Source organism: Lytechinus pictus, chromosome 11 (assembly GCF_037042905.1).
Source record: "Lytechinus pictus isolate F3 Inbred chromosome 11, Lp3.0, whole genome shotgun sequence".
Classification (NCBI taxonomy): Eukaryota; Metazoa; Echinodermata; class Echinoidea; order Temnopleuroida; family Toxopneustidae; genus Lytechinus; species Lytechinus pictus.
The window spans coordinates 4,344,098-4,355,276 of NC_087255.1; the positions used below are offsets into that span (position 1 = coordinate 4,344,098).

At 36.4% G+C, this 11,179-nt stretch overlaps 1 long non-coding RNA gene across 1 annotated transcript; it reads left to right on the top strand.

Moving 5' to 3' along the window:
* Positions 1-376: 376 nt before the first annotated feature.
* On the top strand, positions 377-4,776 carry LOC129270715 (uncharacterized). Its single transcript, XR_010295110.1, has 2 exons — positions 377-2,301; positions 4,416-4,776. It is a non-coding gene; the product is annotated as an uncharacterized LOC129270715 (long non-coding RNA).
* Positions 4,777-11,179: the final 6,403 nt, after the last annotated feature.

The window sequence follows — 11,179 nt, forward strand, 5'->3', positions numbered from 1 at the left end:
GGTACTGAGGAAAAAACCACAAAATCCTAATAATTATGTACATTGCCTTTGGGAAAGGTGTTCCTGTCCCTCGTCATGATTAACTTACTAAGTTACTCATTTGAAATTAAGTCTTGGTTATCCCAATTTTAAAGCAGCTATATAAATCTATTTAACTTTCTTATCGCTTGTCCGATTTCTTTCAAACTTTCACCGTTCTGTTTTTCTCATATGGGCTATTTTTTGTTTTATTCATTTTTATTTATTTATTTTTATTTATTTATTATTATCTTTTTTTTTTTTTTTTTTTTTTTTTGGGGGGGGGAGGGGGGGGGGGGCTTAGAGTTTAGGGTTAAAACCGATACCCCATGTGTACGTGCCTGTAAGAGAGGGTGAGAGAGCCGATAGATGGGGGGGGGGGGCAGGGTGGCAAATCATGAACGTTTGTTTATTTATTATGTGGCTAAAACCATTATCGAGGCTTGTATTGATTGGATAGAGCGAGGCTATTGTAGTCTGAAAATGAATCGATATCATTAATTCTCAGCAATGCATTCGTTTTATGGATATAATCAATAAATGAAGAAAAAAAACCCATCCACAGAATTTTTTACCCCGTCACAGGCATTTAGCTTGGCCCCGATGTGTATATCCTAACAGGCTGCCGGGGACACGGAAGGGGGGGGGGGGCTTTCAGAACCGTCCGCGTTCCCTTCTTGAAAGAAACAGTTATGAGATGAAATAAATTGTATACAATTCAGTTTTATTTTCATTTCGACTCAACTCAATTGAACAAAATATGTTTACAAATCAATACATAAATACAAATTAATTGGCCTCCAATTTTCTGGGAGGTCAATTTTGTCTTTGCACTCGCGGGCATGATAACCCTTTTTATGACTTGTTAAATAATTCATTTTTTTTATGAACTTTTTCTCCGCTCACCTCCGACAAGTTCGGGAGGGGGGGGGGGGGAGTTGTGGAACAAAAATTCCCAGTCTCCTTCAAATTTGTTTGTAAAATTGAGAATGATTCAATTCGTGTGGATTTTGATCAATAAATTTTGAACCTGAAACTTTATATGGCGCATAACTTTTTGATTTCAGAGCGCCAATTGACGGGTACGCCGCGCATACACAAATACGAAAATCAATATAAAAAAAATAAATTAAAAAAATGCTTTAATTTTTTTAAAGGTTTTTAAGATCGAGGAAGGGGCTGCGCTTTCCCAGCCGAGGGGAAAATCGGATCGCTGGATACTTAGCCCCTACCATCCGGATTATCAATCATAAATACAGAGCTAAAAGATGCGTACAGTATCGTATCACATATCCAAGGCCATCATACATACTACGCTTTATCCACCTCTGTAATATGTACATCTCATACCGCACCGTTCTAGAGATACTTTCTCTCCAGAACAGATCTTCGTAAGTGACGACAAAATAATTCATATTTTATTTATACATATTGAATTATTTTTTGTAATTAAATTAAAATATCATTATAAGATTTTACATATTATTATTTTAAAATCAAATGCGTATTAAATGCATAACATGCATCGTAGTAAAAATACATCTTTATGATTTGAAATACATGTACATTCAAATTGGCAATGTAAAGTTATGCACAGTATCCGCGAAAAATTATGGTGGCTTAGTTTTTTTTCACGTACAGCTTATGTACGATCAACTACTACTACGATATATATCGATACGCGTACCGTACCGGTACGTGTTATATATACTGTGCATGCTGCTGTTACATGGGGACCAAATGAAAACGGGTCGGAAAGCAAGGATTGGTCATTGAATTATTCTCAGAAATAAGTTATAAAGGATGGAAAATATTACTTGGTGAGAATGAATGCTCTAATAGCTTATCTTCTCTTCGTGTGGATGCACTAAAACGTTTGACAGTGCTTCATTTCGCCATTTTATATCGTTATTTACATTGCTTTGTCCCGTCGTCTTGTCTCCTTGGTGACTGTGAATGGTGTTGGGTTGTGTATGGCAGCAACGTGCGAAAGCAATCCGGGGGCCATGTCAACCTGTTTCGCCGACTCACTGAATAGCACGACAGCGGCTCCCGGTCGATTGTTTTGTGGTTTCACTCAGGATAACTGTAAAATTATATGCCTTGTGTGGGTTTCGTAGCTGGCGGAGGATTATACTATACTATCTTATACTTATAGGCAGGATTTTCGGGAGGATTGTCTGACATATTTAATATTTTCCTTGACCTATACCCGGTACTTGGCATCATTTTCTTTCCCATCTTATTTTCAGAATCTGTTTGGAATGCATCTGAATCAGTGATGTGAGTGCTGCTTTGTGACTGTTTTCTTACATAAGTTACAAGTTTATTACATGTAATAGATTCTACTTTTCACTTTCAACTAAGCCTCGACTTAGTTGAAAATATTTTGATTGAATCTCTGTTGGATGGCATTTGCTTACCAATTTGTAAAAAAATTATTAAAAATATAATTTGTTCATGAATCTTCAAATCGATGGAATAATATGGGAATATATTTTGGATTTAACGCAACAAATGGAGATGGATGTCAGTCAGTGATCAAGAACATGTCCTGAATGTAGTCGTAGATACAGAAACAGATGTTTGTTGAAAACTTCAAATGTTTCTTTTTTTTAAATGTTTCTTTTCCAAAATTCAAAGTGAAGTGTTCTTTTCCAAAAAAAAAGTGTAGACTCGAGTCTAGAGTCTAGGGATGCAAACCATGACATGAAATCATTGAAGCTGAACATTTCTGAAGTTTTTTTTATTGTGAAACTAGACCTCTAACGTTAGAACCTAGATCTAGGGCCTATCCCAAATTTGTTTTCACCACATATAAATTTCAATATTTCCTATGAATGAAATATGGTCAAATATCCCTCTTGACTCTTGTAAGTTGTATGTCTACATTTTTTTCACAGAGAAGATCTACACTCCTTTACAATAGATCTATAGAATTGTTGTCTGCAAATTTCTCCAAACATTACTGTTCTTGATACCCTTTTCTTGTACCATGTTACTGTAAATTAAATGTATCTTTAGGCCTACCCCCTGTTACTTTTGTCGGGGGGTCATGACTTTCATGAGTTGTTGAATTCATGATCGACACACCGACTCAACATCTTTCTGAGCAAAGCACTACACAGGAAAAAAAATCTACCGGTACATTAAGTGCCCAAAAGACTTGTGATTTTACAGGCTGTACATCTGCATCAAATATTTCTCTATTTATTTTGGTGACACAAGTTTTATTTAAAGTGCACAGTATGTGAATAAATATCAATTCTTATAATATAATAATATGCTGTATTAAAATATGAATGAAATGAATTTAAAGGTAAAATTTAGGTTATTACTTGTTCTTGACCACACAGCATCAACTGGAATATTACGCATTGGTTGCCAAGCATGGCATTAATATTTGTGTAGAACCGTTCTTGGGGTAGGAAATAATTTCTAATAATATATTAAGGGGCTATCTTTTTATCCCTATTCGGGCAATTGTGGATTTTTGGGAGCTATTTTTCTCATTTTCAGGGATACTCATTGGGTAACAAGCAATTATGCAGTAAAAATATAGAGCAGTCGCCCCAAATCATGCATTATGGGGAATTTTTAGGGGTGATTTGGGCTGTCAGTCACCCCCCTCATGTCGGTTTATTTTTAATTGTTCAAATGCCAATTCGTCCAATTACCAACTCGTCTACTATCATTTGGTCTACCATCAGTTCATCCACTAACATGGTATAATTGTCATTTCTTCTACTCACCATTTCGTCTAATAACCAGTTGGTCCTATAGCCCTTTTTTAAGTCCATATACGATTTGGTCTAATTGAACTAAGTGTTAATTGCAAGAAATGAATGAAAATAAAGTGGATATTAGACCAACTGGTTATGAAATGAAATGGTCATTAGACCAACTGCTGATTAGACAAGGTGATGATTGGACCAAATGCTCATGAGGCCAAATGATTGTTTGACGAAATTTGATGGATGGAATGGCATTTTAGACTAAATGAAGGTAGACCATGTGGTGAGTGGATGAGTTTGCAGTAGAGGAATTGGCAATTTACCCTTGTCATGTGTGGTACCTACCGGTCCCTGTAAAAGTTCTATGGAAGTCATACACTGTAAGGCTAAATTGGCTAAATTACCGTAGACATTTTGCTATTAAATTGTGTTGTGTAGTGTGAATCTACACTACACTTTGACTCTTCAAGAAAAATGGAGTAGTTTGGGGAATTTATTTCAGAGTCATGACAGGGAAGAAATCTATCAGTAATTTTATAATAAAAAAAAATAGTGGTTAGCTCATCATTTTCCATACATTGCAAAGATCCCCTTTCATAATTAACTGAAATCACCATGATACTCATTTTTACTTAATACATGTATATCACTTTGACTTTTCAGAGTATGGAGCCTGCATCTGCACCATGTCCTTAGTCTGCTCATTATAAACCTGATCTCAGACAATCAACCATGTCGGAATCCGTTCACAGCAGTCCCAGGAAGTCGGATGGCGGCTCTAGCGTCCGTACACACAGGACTAGCGTGGACAAGTCGATTTCCAACTCCGAGCCGGCCCTTACCAACAACTCCGGCGTTCGGAGACTAACCGCCTATGAGAAGTACATGGAAGAAATGAACAATGACCCCAGGGCTCTTAAAGAGGTCACGCTCGGGAAGAGGATAGCGTTTTATAAGATCAGGAATGAGCTTGGGAGCGGTAACTTTTCCCAGGTCAAGATGGGACTTCATGCTCTTACAAAAGGTAAGTGAGCACTAAAAAGAATTGGGGAAAACAAAGTCCTCAAGCTTTTCATCTACTTCTTTAGTAGTACCGGTATGTATAAGTCAGTGGCGTACGGAGGGGGGGGGGTTGTTACAGGGGTTTAACCCCCCCCCTGAAATTATAATTATTTTTTTTGCTTGTAAATTTTTTTTGAGGAACGAAACAACGTCAAATTTGTGGTAAAGACTTTTTTTTTTTTCTTGGTTGTCAACATTTCATTCAGCTTGACCCCCCCTTTAAAAAAAAATATGCTGCTGTACACAGCTATCCTGAGTTCTAGAGTAAAGGAATCACAGTTCATTCCTTACATTTAAATTGGCATTTTGTACGAAAGTTTATGAAACTTTAATCCTCTAATGTCTTAGATGTTTATGATGTGGAAAAACAATTTTGGAGGCAAAATTTTGATAATTGCCAGATCCAACTCAGTAAAAAAAAGTAACTAGTTTGTATTCTTAAGAGTGTGATTTCATTCTGTTCATTGCATTACATACTTCAAGGGTATAATACAATCACGTGGGGGTTCATGAAATGCCCAAAAGTATCTAGAAAAACCCCATTCACTGTACATGTAAGCTTATCCAATGTTGCAGATTTACCAAATTGGTTGTGAAAAGTGGCCCCCGGAAATCACAAAATGTTCCTCCGCGCAGAGTATACATTACATACAAGTTTGAAAACGATGTCATCTCGGCTGGCAGCAAATATTTTTGTGTAATTGAGCAAATTGAGAGTTGCCAATTCAGGCAATTTGAAATTCTAAATAGTATTCAGCTTTTTTTTTTTTGATCGCATTGTTTTCTTTAATAGCTCCTTTAGTTTTTCTTTCATTTGTTTTATTTTTCATTTATTCATTTATTTTATTTAGCAATTTATTTTTTTATTTGGCTATTTATTAATTTTTTTGTTTATTTTTATTTATTTATCTATTATTATTATTATTTTATTCGGGGGGGGGGAGGGGTTCTGTTCTACTTCATTGATTTTTCTACTCTTTTCTTTAGGCTCTAAATTACTTTTTGCCAATTAATAGGATAAAATTCTCATTTTTTTTTCAAGTTCTTGATTTTTTCTTATATTACATGTAGATGCAATCTGAGTAAAAAAAAAATAATAATAATAAGAAATGAAATCTCACATTCACAAATTAAAAACAAAATTGGTTTCCCCATTTAATGCCAATTAATTATCCCCCAATTTTCACTTGGTAACATCTGTTGTAGACCGTGTGTCAATGTATCGTGCAATATTAAATGCATTACATGTTTTGTGAAAGCATTATGCTCCCATCTGTATTGATCGGTACAATTCTAAACTTAGCCTAATCCAATCAATGTTCCTGTGCCAAAGTGTCATGGTGATCAATACACAAACATGATGCACACAAATATGAACTTATTATTAAGAGCAGAACATTCGATGGGGGGTGCAGAGTCCATGTCGCTGTTGAAGAAACTCTTAATATTATCTCTGCTCAGAATATTATTGAATACTTTATATAGTCCCATGTACCATTATTTTTTAAAGATAATGTATGTTCTATCGATTGGGTTATCATTGTGCAGTCATACTGTGTAAGCTGCTTAATCATTTAATTTTGATAGACATCTGGCTGGTGTACCCCCCGGCTCTTGTAAAACCTCTATTGATAACAAACAAAAATCATGTACATTTATTGTAGCCTACATATCATAATGCAAAAAAAACCTGCTTTTAATGCTCCCTTTTTTCTTCTTTTTTTTTACAATGAGTGTTCTCCCAGTTCTGACCCAAATGATTGTACATGTATGTACATTTAGGCCTACATGTAGGTTTCAAACCAAGGTTCATTCTACACTGCCCAGTTATGTAGGATACATATCAATAGGCTGAGAGCAAGGTCATTTTATCACAGGGGGGGGGGGGTCAAATATAATGCTGTACACATGCATGACCAAAAAACCTGTTTAAAGGGGTGTTTTTCAGTTTTCAAGAAAAAGGGTGATTTTGAAAGACTGGTCAATCGCGGGGTTAAATGTATTTAGGGTATGTATTTTTTCCAAGGTTTTTTTTAAAGACTAGTCAAAGGTATTTAGGGTTTGTTTTCCCCCGAGGTCATACATGTTTTCGGCGACAACTTGTTTAGGGGCCAAATTAAAAAATAAAGCCTGCAAAAAACTTGTTTAGGGGGTCATTTTGCACACCAAGAAAAAACTCGTTTAGAGGATGTTTTGAAATAATTTGTTCACGCATATGTACAGCAATACATTTGACTGCCTCCCCCCCCCCCCCCCCCCCCCGGTTTTATCAAGAGCACATATCTATTGTACACAGGATGAATGTCAAACATTTTCCTGACACAAGAACATATCCAAGGCCAGTATAGAGCTTAAGAGGGGTATTTAGATCAATCAATAAAGCCACCAAGGTCGTCTCCTTGGTGGCTTTGGATTAAAGTTAACCCTTGCCTGCTAGTCTGCAAGCACAGACTCATATTTGCCACTAACCAATTATACTGGTCATATATCTAGATCTAGAATGAAGATGAGACGCCAAACTCTGTCTGTGTATGTAGCCTCAGTAGTGAATCTACATGAAGTCTCGCTATTTTTAAAGTCAGATTCTGCATTACAATGCACTCTGTTCATTGCAAAACCACAGGTCTATGCCTAGTGCAGAGTACTTGCATGCCGTTTACTTTTACATGTACATACATGTACATGTATGTGTATTGTATGATTTTTTTTTCTTGTACTTTAATAAATTGTACAGTTTGTAACATGGCCCTAGCTGTAATGTTCCACCAAAGATGTGCATTATAATGAGCGATGCCTTTGTGCAGTACGTTAGCTTTCAACTCCAAGTCGAGGTGTTTTCTCGCCAATGACGACAGGTCCTCATGTGTCGTACCCATAGTAGCTTAGGTATTCGGCCCACTCTCCTTGGCAGTTTAAAAGGTTTTAGAGAATACACTAGAGAGATAATGTAATATGCAGGATAGAGCGAGTGGAATTGCTTTCTAATGACCCTCTTCTTTCACAAGAGGCCTTTCTGGGAGACGTTAGGGAAGGTGGCCAATGACTTCATCTTTCTGTCTCTATCCAAAACAGTCTGTTCACACTGTACAAAACAGGATATGTAGGCCTACATGTAGGATCTGTTCAGTCAATCCAAGGCAAATAAGATATTTCTTATTTTCGTGGGCTAATTTTCACAACCTACATGTACTGCCTATCTGCTTTAGCAACAATACATTTAGGTGGTTTCAGACCGCCTCAAATTTTCTCGTAAGGTATTTTCTGATTGCGAAATTTTCTACATATATGTACCCCATTCCGAAAATGCCAGGAATTTTGTCAATGAGAATTATGCGTAGTATCCCCCCCCCCTCATTTTTCATTTTTTCGTGAGCTAATTTTCACAACCTACTGCCATCTGAAACAAAAGGTGGTTTCAGACTGCCTCAAAGTTTGTCGGTTCAAGGTATTTTCCGATTGCAAAATTTCCTAGTACATGATGTACCCCAATCTGAAAATGCCAGGTATTGGTCAATATGAAGCAAATTACTTGTCATATCCCCAAACAAAAATACCCGCTATAAATTAATAGGTACTCGCCAAAATTACGAGAACTTTTGGAGGGATTTTTCCAAGGTCTTGGGATTTTGGCAGTGTGAAAGCAAATTACATGTATGACAACTTTCTCAATCCAGCAAGCAGTTGTGCGTGAGCACATACTGCCCATGCTCGTAACTTTGAGAACTTTCCCCTGAATGGTTTGTTTCAGGGCAGTGTGAATGCAGAAATGATTATCAGGTATTTGTGAGCCTGAAAAAGTTTTCATAAGTTATTGGGGATTCTTGTAATCAAGGCAGTTTGAACCTATAGTATAATTTGTCAAGAGAAGCTCTAGCATGGCAGTTAATGGGGATTTTTCTAGGGCCTTTTTTTTTCCCAGTCCAGCTTTTTTTTATGATTTTGGGAGCACAATCACCCGAGTCCCTGTGTATTCTTTTTCCAATGAGGGTCTGTTCAGACCGACACAAATTAAAAAAATAACAATGCATGTACATGTATAGTACATGTATGTACTGTACTTTCTTTTTCATGTCACATGTTTTTGCATACATGTACATGTGGTCAGTTGTAGATTTTTCAACTGTTTTTATTTCTGTGTCTGTACTGGAAATCAATGACCCCTTTAACAGTACAAAGCCTGTTGTGAATTCCAATGGAATTACTTTACATGCTTGGTGGGTTAATTTTATTCGTGGGAATGGGGTTTGACAGCCATCAAGCCTTTGCTTTCCGATGCAAATGCACCTTTAGACTGAATCACTGTACTTGGTCAATGGATTAGAATTTCTTTCTTTTGTGAATGGGGTCTGAGAGCCATCAAGCCTCGGCCTCCTGATGCGTAATGCAACTTGAGACTGACCTGAAATGTGATTACCTGTTCTATTTTGGGTTAGTACCTACACTTTTCTGCCATGCTGGTTTCCAGAGTAATTTGCAAAGGAATTTCTGATGTGAAATTTTAATAATGTACTGAAAAAAAAATTGAAATGAAACAAGACAAAAAAACCTCCAGTAACAATGCTGTGGTCTTTCTTAGTTCAAATAACTAATTAAATTATTGATATTTCTGTACAAGGGCTATTTTAGTTTGATTTCCATTTTCCAAATTACTTTTCGTATCAACCCAAATACATGGAGTAAGTTTATACTATGCAGTGTTTTTCTTCAACTTACAATTAGTTATCTCAGAGATTCTCAGGCGCTTTAATACTGTACTATGTAAAATCACCCTTATCGGTCCCTTTAATACGTGAATGGCTTGAATTTGGGAATGCAAACAATCACCAAGTACATATCACATGAATAAAAAAATAATGGTTTCAAATGTGTAAGTACATGTACATTGTATCATACTTCTTGCTTGTGCCCCATTTTTAAAATTTGATATCTTATTGCTGCAGTAATTCAAAATATAGGTCTACATGTACATATACCTGGGGCCCGTTGCAGAAAGAGTTGCGATCAAACGCAACTCAAGAAATCTTGCGCAACTTGATTTTAATGATTTCAGCCAATGAGGCACCCGTATTCTCGGGACTTCTGCTTGATATTTTGACTTGCGTTTAAAGGCAACTCTTTCTGCAACAGGCCCCTGTACATGTAAGTCTTGTACATACTGTACATGTAATATATTTTTTTAACAAACAGCATACCTGATCTGTCTGAAGCACTGTGATATAATACATGTATGTGTATATGTACATGTAGGCATGCATAGGCATGCTCTGCCGTTAACCTCGTATCTATCCATACATTAACCCTAGAAACATTGCTCCTGATTGAGCCGAGTATGCACCCAGCCACTTGAAGCTCACATCCTCCTTTCCTCCCATTGATTACTAGACAAGAAGCTCCAGCTTGGACGCATTTGGCGAGTGCTTTATATTCTGCCCTGTGGCCAGCAAGCTATCACTTACATTTATTAGGGGATGGTCGCTAGTACTACTTAGCTACCGTTGTATACGATAAACCACCATCCGATGGTTTACACGTCCAGTTTTATTGCCAAACGATCCTCAAGTGAACGATTCATCAGTGCGCTGCGAACCTGCATGTAAATAGCTTAGATTTTGTTTTGACCGGAGTCAATTATGCTCTATCATAAAATATCCCCTCGGGGGTGGGGGTCATATTAAAAGCTGTTTGTATTAAGTTAAGAGTGACTTTAAGAAAGACTGGTTATCCTTTCTTGTGGTAAATTATATTCACCATTAAATGTTCATTGGTGATTATTTAGTGCGTAAGAAATGATCACCAGTCGATCTTAAAGTCACTCTTAACTACAAACAGCTTTATGAAACAGCCCCCTGGGTGATATCACTTAACATAATTTAATGTAATTTAAGCCGCACATGTACAGAGCTTTTCTTAGGCCTGAGTTAATGATTGGCAACGTCATAATTCTAACATTAAAATATTTTGAATTTAGATTTTAAAAAAGAATAATGTGCAACATGATCCAAAATGAATTGGCCTCATAATAAGATTTTTTGGGGGGTTGGGGGTGCAATTTGCTTTTTCCAAAGGGTGTTTGCATAAATGATTTCATTGTCAATTTCAAATGAGATCAAATCAATTTAAATGTCAGCATGTTTGGATCATCATCAATACATAGGTACATGGATAAAAAATGAAATACAATGAAAAATACCATGAACGAATATAATAGACAAAAAATTGACAATTAGAAGTACATGATGTACCAGTAATTGAGTGACATCACTCAAAATGAGTGAAAGCATTTAACTTTGACATGAATGGAAAATTCTTATTTTTTTTTATTTTTGAAGACCATATACAAAATACTGCATGTAAATATACAGTGT